We start from the raw sequence: 8903 nt of genomic DNA, 5'->3' as shown, positions 1-8903 counted from the left end.
TTTATTCCTTATGACTGGTCCATTCATTTTTTCTTACTTTGTTTTCATGCTGTCTATTCAGTGCTTCTTACTCCGTGCCTTCCTTCCCTTCTCCCTTTCTCCACATCAGATAAACAGTGGTTATCCAAACATAGCACACTTCAGAGCATTTTGTATGAACCTTTTGAGAATGTGTTTTAAGAATTGTTCTTTTTATTCTCTATCAGTGCTGCTCAGAGTCAAACAACACTGGTTTCCAAACTGGAGGACCTGCAGTGCCACTTCACCTATCTAAAAGATTATTTGTAAAACTGTGAGCAGTAATTTGTATGAAAATCCTTGAATAACACTCGTCATTTAAATAGCATCACTGAGGACATGTTAAAAATATTGTTACCATAATTCAGTTTCACATGATTTATTCAAATAGATTTTGATCAGATATTGTTTTTCTTTAATAAGTTACATGTAGACTATACGTGTAACCACGGTGTTGTCCTTTGCAATGTATTTTAATAACATAATAGACTCTAGAGCCTTTGAAATTTGCTTTGCAGTAAATTTTGTTTTGTGAAAGACAAAACTCTGTAATGCTTAACTTGATGTATAACCTGAATATTATCACCAGACACAGCTGATTGTATGTATAGAAAGTTAAGATGTCAAGATTTATCTAAGTTCTATACAATAATAAATATGCATTATGTACACTAAGAAAGGTTCTTTAAGTATTTTTTGTTTTGGTGGTTACTATATACAAGAAATTGAAATACACGACATCATTATGCAGTACTGTACACCGGGTGCTGATGGACATTAATTATACTACAACCTTTAAGTCAACATGGATGGAACAGTGACAATATTTCCAAGGCGATATGTGAACAGGTGACTAATAATCAAACATGCAAGCTTTTGTGTTGAAAAGAAGTGTTTTTAAGTTAAATAGAACCCTGTCAGGTCCGGACCTCCTGGTGGCACGGCACTGCTGCGACCCGGGCTCCTGTCGCGCGCTTGAGCTTTTATGTTTTTATGTTTTACGTTTCTTTTTTTTATTTTAAACCACACGTTTTAATCTAAAGACTGCGTATGTTGGCACGATGACGATCCTTGCAAAAGAGACTCACTGATGGCTCTCTGCACTGCGGGAGCCTTCCCACCATCTGACCTGCCGGAGGACATACAAACTACAGAGTCTTCTATTATAGTGTTTACTGAGACGTGGCTTCACCGGGATATTTCTGGCTCTTTGTGAGCTGGAGTATTTTTCTTTAATTCACTCAGACAGAAGTGAAACGTCGGGGGGCATCTGTGTTTTTAACACTGATAAGTGGTGCAGACAACAAAGTACGACTCGACTTCACCTTTTTGAACTTAGAGTGTGTTTTTTATTATAGGGAACTTCAATTATTGCAAACTTAAACTGTCACCCGGTTTTCAACAATACTATAAATGCGGGACAGAATTATAGACAAATGTTACGGCAATGTGAACAACGCTTATGTGAGTAGAGCCAAACCCCAGAGCTTCCAAACCCGGACCATAATAAGATGCATCTCATATCTGCTTATGTAACTGTTGTCAAACAGAGCAAGCCACAAACCAAGACTGTAAATGTTTGCACTAGTGACAGAATAGAGTCTCTTAACAGATGTTTTCTCCCTACTGAGTGGGTTATCAGCAGAGCGTCATAATGCAGGTGTTTCCAGGTAACGCTGTCCCAGCTCTTCATACTTTCACCAGGGTCACCGCCATCGCATATGAAACAGACATGCAACTAATTTTAACAACGGGTCATTTTACGCATCTCACACAGCTTTTATTAATTGTATAATTCACATTAGCATGTTTCATGAAAAGAAAGGGAAAGGAAAGGAGAGACCCTGCCCGGAGGAAGCCCGGGGCCCCGTCTGGAGCCAGGCCCAGAGGGATCGCCTGGTGGCCGGGTTTGCCACGGAGCCCGGTCGGGCACAGCCCGAAGAAGCTACGTGGTGCCTCCCATCCATCCATCCTGTGGGCCCACCACTCATGGGAAAAACCGCTGGGGTCGGGTGCGCTGTCACACGGGTGGCAGTGATGGTCAGGGACCTCGACGGACCAGACCCGGGCAGCAGAGGCTGGCTCTGGGGACGTGGAACGTCACCTCTCTGTGGGGGAAGGAGCCGGAACTAGTGCGGGAGGTGGATCGCTACCAGTTGGATCTGGTGGGGCTTACCTCCACGCACAGTCTTGGCTCTGGAACCGTACTCCTGGATAGGGTTTGGACTCTATTCTTCTCCGGAGTTGCCCAAGGTGTGAGGCCTCGGGCCGGGGTGGGGATACTCACTAGCCCCCGGCTGAGCGCCGCTACGTTGGAGTTTATCCCGGTGGACAAGAGGGTCGCCTCCCTAGGCCTTCGGGTTATGGGGGGGAAAACTCTGACTGTTGTTTGTGCCTATGCCCCAAACCGCAGTTCTGAGTATTCGGCCTTCTTGGAGACCCTGAATGGAGCCCTGCAGGGGGCTCCAGTAGGGGACTCCGTAGTCTTGCTGGGAGACTTCAACGCACATGTGGGAAACGATGGAGACACCTGGAGAGGCGTGATTGGGAGGAAGGGCCTCCCTGATCTAAACCCGAACGGTCGTTTGTTGTTGGACTTCTGTGCTAGTCATGGAATGGCCATAACAAACACCATGTTCGAACATAAGGATGCTCATAAGTGCACGTGGTACCAGAGCACCCTAGGCCAAAGGTCAATGATTGATTTCGTAATCGTATCATCTGATCTGAGGCCGCATGTTTTGGACACTCGGGTGAAGAGAGGGGCGGAGCTGTCGACTGATCACCATCTGGTGGTGAGTTGGATCAAGGGGTGGGGGAAGACTCTGGACAGACCTGGTAAACCCAAACGGGTAGTGCGGGTGAACTGGGAACGTCTGGAGGAAGCCCCTGTCCTGGGGATCTTTAACTCACACCTCCGGCGGAGCTTCTCAGCCATCCCTGTGGAGGTTGGGGGCATTGAACCTGAGTGGGCGATGTTCAAAACCTCTATTGCTGAAGCTGCGGTGATGAGCTGTGGTCTCAAGGTCTTAGGTGCCTCAAGGGGCGGTAAACATCGAACACCGTGGTGGACCCCGGTGGTCAGGGAAGCCGTCCGACTGAAGAAGGAGTCCTTCCGGGTTATGTTATCCGGGAGGACTCCGGAAACAGTTGCAGGGTATCGAAGGACTAGAAGGGCGGCAGCTTCTGCCGTGTCAGAGGCAAAGCAGCGGGTGTGGGAGAAGTTCGGAGAAGCTATGGAGAAGGACTTTCGGTCGGCACCAAGGTGCTTCTGGAAAACCATCCGGCACCTCAGGAGGGGGAAGCGAGGAACCATCCAAGCTGTGTACAGCAAGGGTGGGACCCTGCTGACTTCAACTGAGAAGGTTATCGGCCGCTGGAAGGAGCACTTTGAGGAACTCCTGAATCCGACTAACACGCCCTCTATGGTTGAGGCAGAGCTGGAAGCTGATGGGGGATCATCGTCAATTTCCCTGATGGAAGTCACTGAGGTAGTCAAACAACTCCACAGTGGCAAAGCCGCAGGGGTTGATGAGATCCGTCCAGAAATGCTGAAGGCTTTGGGTGTTGAGGGGCTGTCTTGGTTGACACGCCTCGTCAACATTGCGTGGAAGTCTGGGACAGTGCCTAGGGGTTGGCAGACCGGGGTGGTGGTACCCCTATTTAAAAAGGGGGACCAGAGAGTGTGTGCCAACTACAGGGGTATCACACTTCTCAGCCTCCCTGGTAAAGTCTACTCCAAGGTACTGGAAAGGAGGGTTCGGCCGGTAGTGGAACCTCTGATTGAAGAGGAACAATGCGGATTCCGTCCTGGTCATGGAACAATAGACCAACTCTTTACTCTTGCAAGGATCCTGGAGGGGGCCTGGGAGTACGCCTACATGTGTTTTGTGGATCTGGAGAAGGCATATGACCGGGTCCCCTGGGTGATACTGTGGGAGGTGCTGCGGGAGTATGGGGTGAGGGGGTCACTTTTGAGGGCCATCCAATCCCTGTACGCCCAAAGCGAGAGTTGTGTCCGGATACTCGGCAGTAAGTCGGACTCGTTTCCCGTGAAGGTTGGCCTCCGCCAGGGCTGCGCTTTATCACCAATCCTGTTCGTGATTTTCATGGATAGGATATCGAGGCGTAGTCGGGGAGGAGTGGGGTTGCAGTTCGGTGACCTGAGGATCTCATCGCTGCTCTTTGCAGATGATGTGGTCCTTATGGCATCATCGGTCTGTGACCTTCAACAGTCACTGGATCGGTTCGCAGCCGAGTGTGCAGCGGTTGGGATGAGGATCAGCACCTCCAAATCTGAGGCCATGGCTCTCAGCAGGAAACCGGTGGATTGCCTACTCCGGGTAGGGAATGAGTCATTACCCCAAGTGAAGGAGTTCAAGTACCTCGGGGTCTTGTTCGCGAGTGAGGGGACAATGGAGCGAGAGATTGGCCGGAAAATCGGAGCAGCGGGGGCGGTATTACAGTCACTTTACCACACCGTTGTGACGAAAAGAGAGCTGAGCCAGAAGGCAAAGCTCTCAATATACCGGTCGATCTTCGTTCCTACCCTCACCTATGGTCATGAAGGCTGGGTCATGACCGAAAGAACGAGATCACGGGTACAAGCGGCCGAAATGGGTTTTCTCAGACGGGTGGCTGGCGTCTCCCTTAGAGATAGGGTGAGAAGCTCAGCCATCCGTGAGAGACTCGGAGTAGAGCCGCTGCTTCTTTACGTTGAAAGGAGCCAGTTGAGGTGGTTCGGGCATCTAGTAAGGATGCCACCTGGACGCCTCCCTAGGGAGGTGTTCCAGGCACGTCCAGCTGGGAGGAGACCCGGGGAAGACCCAGGACTCGGTGGAGAGATTATATCTCCTCACTGGCCTGGGAACGCCTCAGGATCCCCCAGTCGGAGCTGGAGGATGTGGCCCGGAGAAGGGAAGATTGGGGTTCCTTACTGGAGCTGCTGCCCCCGCGACCCGATCCCGGATAAGCGGTAGACCATGGATGGATGGATTTTTCATGAAGTAAGTCTATGCACCTCAGTTTTGTTGTTGTTTTTCAGTTTTGTTTTTTATCAGGGAGAGAATTCAGCTGAGGAGGTACAGTGAACGTTTTGGACATACCTGGACCCCCAAGGCTCCACATTAAGCCGACAGGGACATTCTGCAACTGCTGCTCAGAGTGTACACATATACTGAATATGCTTAAATTATGATATCATAATATTTTATCAGAAGGTGCACCCAGTAAAGAAATGTGGCATCTTGGGGTTAAATATTTCACTCACAAAATATGAATATACACACAAATTTAAAATAATCGTTTTGCTTTTCTTCTATAGAAGAAAAACGATTATTTTAAATACACTTATGAGAGAATATAATCACAAACTTTAATGAGTCAGGCTTTCGGTTAGTTCGGATTGTCAGGTGTATGTAAATGTCCACATCTGACATTCACTTCTGCTTTGTAGTCAACATGTAAAGCTGCGTGCTCAACAACATCTCATAATTTACAGCAAAGCAGGAGTTGGACATCACTGACTTTTTTCCAGCGAACCCAAAGCAGCATCAAGAGCTAAATCCAGCTGAACTAAGTAATATTTAGAGAACTGCTGAGTCAAGGAAACAGCTGAATGATGAGGTGAGCAACGGCTTCTGTCTTTCAAGTAATAACAATCATTATGATGTATTTAATATCTTATTATTATTAAGCCCCAGAGATCCAAAACCCTCACTTTTAATAATAATAATAATAATAAATTGAAATTATATAGCGTTTTTCGAGACCTCAAAGCCGCTTTACAATAGTAGGGGAAGTGGGGCCAGGGGTTAGGACGAGGGAAGAAAGGGAAAGAGAAAAGGAATAATAATAACAATAATAATGATAATAATAATAATAATAATAATAATAATAATAATAATAATAATAATAATAATAATAATAAGTCACTTGAGTCACTTTTCAGAAAATAATATTTTCTTCTGCTCCGGCTCGGTTTGCTGTTATTTTGCATGTGGTGAAACGCCAAAGTAGCTGCTTGATGTCTTTAGTTTTTTTGGACAAGTCTAGTCCAGTTATGTGCACCCCTGAATATATATCTTATCTGGCTTGGGAACACCCTGGGATCCCCCAGGAGGAGCTGAAAATGTTACTGGTGAGAGGGAATGAAAAAAGGATGGATGTTTTATTTTCCTTATGACTGCTCCATTCATTTTTCCTTTCTTTGTTTACTTGTTTGCTGTCTACTCAGTGCTTCTTACTCCATTCCTTATTTCCCTTCTCCTTTTCTCCACATGAGATGAACAGTGGTTATGAAAACATCGCAAACTTCAAAGCATATTACATTAACCTACTGATAATGTGCTTTAATAATTGTTATTTTTATTCTCCATCAGTGCTGCTCAGAGTCAAACAACACTGGTGTCCCAACTGCAGGGCTTGCAGTGCCACTTCACCTGGGATCTGGACACAAGCAGGGCCAAACTTTTACGTTTCAGGGAAAAGTTTGAGGATTTTGGCATCGAGGACGGACACACCTGGCTGGGTCACATTTACAACCTGCGGGGGTTCATTGAATACAAGCTGGGGTTCACTGAAGAAGCCCAGAGTTTCTTCAACAAGGCTACAGAGGCCTTCTGCCAGATAAGAAATGCAGATGAGGGTCCCTGGTTAGTGGTGAACTACGGGAACCTGGCTTGGCTGCACCACCACCTGGGAGACCCAGCAGAGAGTGAGGCTTACCTGACAAAGGTCGACGCCCTGATGAATGAATATCCATCTCCATCCCAGGACAAGCTCCACCCAGAGATCTGCGCTGAAAAAGCCTGGACTCTCATGAGGTTTAGTACAGATAAAATGCCGCTGGCTCTAGATTACTTCCTGAAGGCCATCGAGATGCAGCCGGACATGGTGGAGTGGAACACCTGCCATATCTTAGGTTAATGTTTGCTTCAGAGCACAGCAGCAGAGCAGTGGGGGCTGACATCTTGGAGAAAATGAGAATCGCCAAAGAAAAGGATCCAGAGAACTTGTACCTCGCAGTTCACTACCTCGACCAATGTGCTAAGAAAGGAGAAAGAATTGAAGATGAAGCACGTGAGCTAGCCAGGGAGGTTTTGAGAAATCCTGTCAGCAGCTACAGTGGTATTAAACCATTACTTATTGTTTACAGAAACTATTTATCTGTTGATGAGGCCATTGATTTGGCAGAGGAGGTTCTGAGAAACCATCCAGATGAGCGTTATCTGAAGGGATGTGCTGCACTCTGCTACAAATGGAAGATCTTTGACAATGACAGTGTCCCAACACAAAGCCTGATGGACAGAGCAATCAGTCTCCATGAAGAGATGATTTCTCTTTACCGTCATTCCTCACTTAAGAAGAAAATAGACCTTGCAGATATATATGCAAAGTCAACTAATGGCCTAGCTAAAGCTGAGCAGATATACCAGGAACTGCTAGAAAGGGATCTTGAACCTGTAGATAAACAGATGCTTTACTACAACTACGCACAACATTTAAACTTCCATGGACAGGATCGCAACAGGTCACTCGGATATCACATGCAGGTGGCAGAGATACGGCAACAATCCATCTTTCGTGAGAAAAGCTTCAAAGTTCTGGTGAACAGACAGAGGCGGGGGCAGAATGTGTAGAGAAATAGAGGAGTTTCTGGAAAACCTGCAAGAGCCATAGTGTTTTTAACAGCACTGGTTCTGAATCCAGAACAAATATAGGTATTGCATTAGCAATAACCTCTGTATATACTTATTATTTTGTTTACTTACACGTTAAATAAGTTGCACGTTTTTTTTCTCTTGGTCCAGAAGGCAGCAACACCCACACTCGGAACATGTAATATACGATCAACTCATTGTTGGTTTTAGTCTATAAATGGCTAACAAACAAAATAACCTGTATATTTTGAGCTGTCTCCTTTTAAGGCAGGTTTCAACAAGTGTTCATTGAAGACAACACATATCTAAATACCTATACATTAGCACTGAAAAACTGCCAGCTGTAGTACACAAGTACAAATGTGTTGTAAATGTTAGTGAATAATAAAACTTGGATTTGTAATGCAGCTTAATTTGTTCTATCACCTGAATTACAGCCAAATGCAACTGATTGTTTTCATGTATGTAAGCTGTGTCTCAGTTGTACACTCTATAAATACTATGAAATATACATTACTAAGACATTCTGTTGGACGTCAACCAAACTACAACTTTTAAAGCTACTGCCAACATTATATTTGAAAACCTTTAGAGAAGCAAAACATTAGTTAATTCATCGTTTTCCAAAAACTAAAATCACAGTAACACTGAATTTTATGTTTGAGATTTCAGAATAATTCCTTGGAAATAATAATTTGGTACTAATTACAGGGGAAAACAGTAATTTCCTCAAAAGAAATGCTGAGGTTTTTCCCAAGTAAAGATGAATTCATTTATTGATTGATGATTGAAAACTTTATTGGAGCCTTGTTTAATAATATAATTTCCCAAAGACAAAGTATAAATGTTTGCATGTTCAGTCGACCTTTTGGCAATATAGTGTAACATGAAACCCATAGACTGTTGAAAACACAGCTGTAATATTTGTATCATGTCTTATTTTACTTGACAAAGTTCCTTGTAAATAAAATCCCAGGAGCATCATGTCATGTCTCGTCGAGTTTGTTGAGTTTTTCATGTTGTAACTTCCCTGTTTTGTTGTGTAACTACCTCTTGTTTCTCAATCCAGATCCCTTTACTTCCTGTCTTGGTGTGGTTTCCCGTCATCAGAGAAGCGAAACGTGAGGGCGGGGGGGCATCTGCGTTTTCATCACTGATAAGTGGTGCAGACAACACAATACAACTCGACTTCACCTTTTTGAACTTAGGGTGTATTTTTTATTT

At 45.1% G+C, this 8903-nt stretch overlaps 1 pseudogene; it reads left to right on the top strand.

Moving 5' to 3' along the window:
- Positions 1–5487: 5487 nt before the first annotated feature.
- LOC115005408 (interferon-induced protein with tetratricopeptide repeats 1B-like) lies at positions 5488–8086 on the top strand (annotated as a pseudogene).
- Positions 8087–8903: the final 817 nt, after the last annotated feature.

Source organism: Cottoperca gobio, unplaced genomic scaffold (assembly GCF_900634415.1).
Source record: "Cottoperca gobio unplaced genomic scaffold, fCotGob3.1 fCotGob3_2arrow_ctg1, whole genome shotgun sequence".
Taxonomy (NCBI): domain Eukaryota; kingdom Metazoa; phylum Chordata; class Actinopteri; order Perciformes; family Bovichtidae; genus Cottoperca; species Cottoperca gobio.
This window is presented reverse-complemented; position numbering and strand designations above follow the sequence as displayed.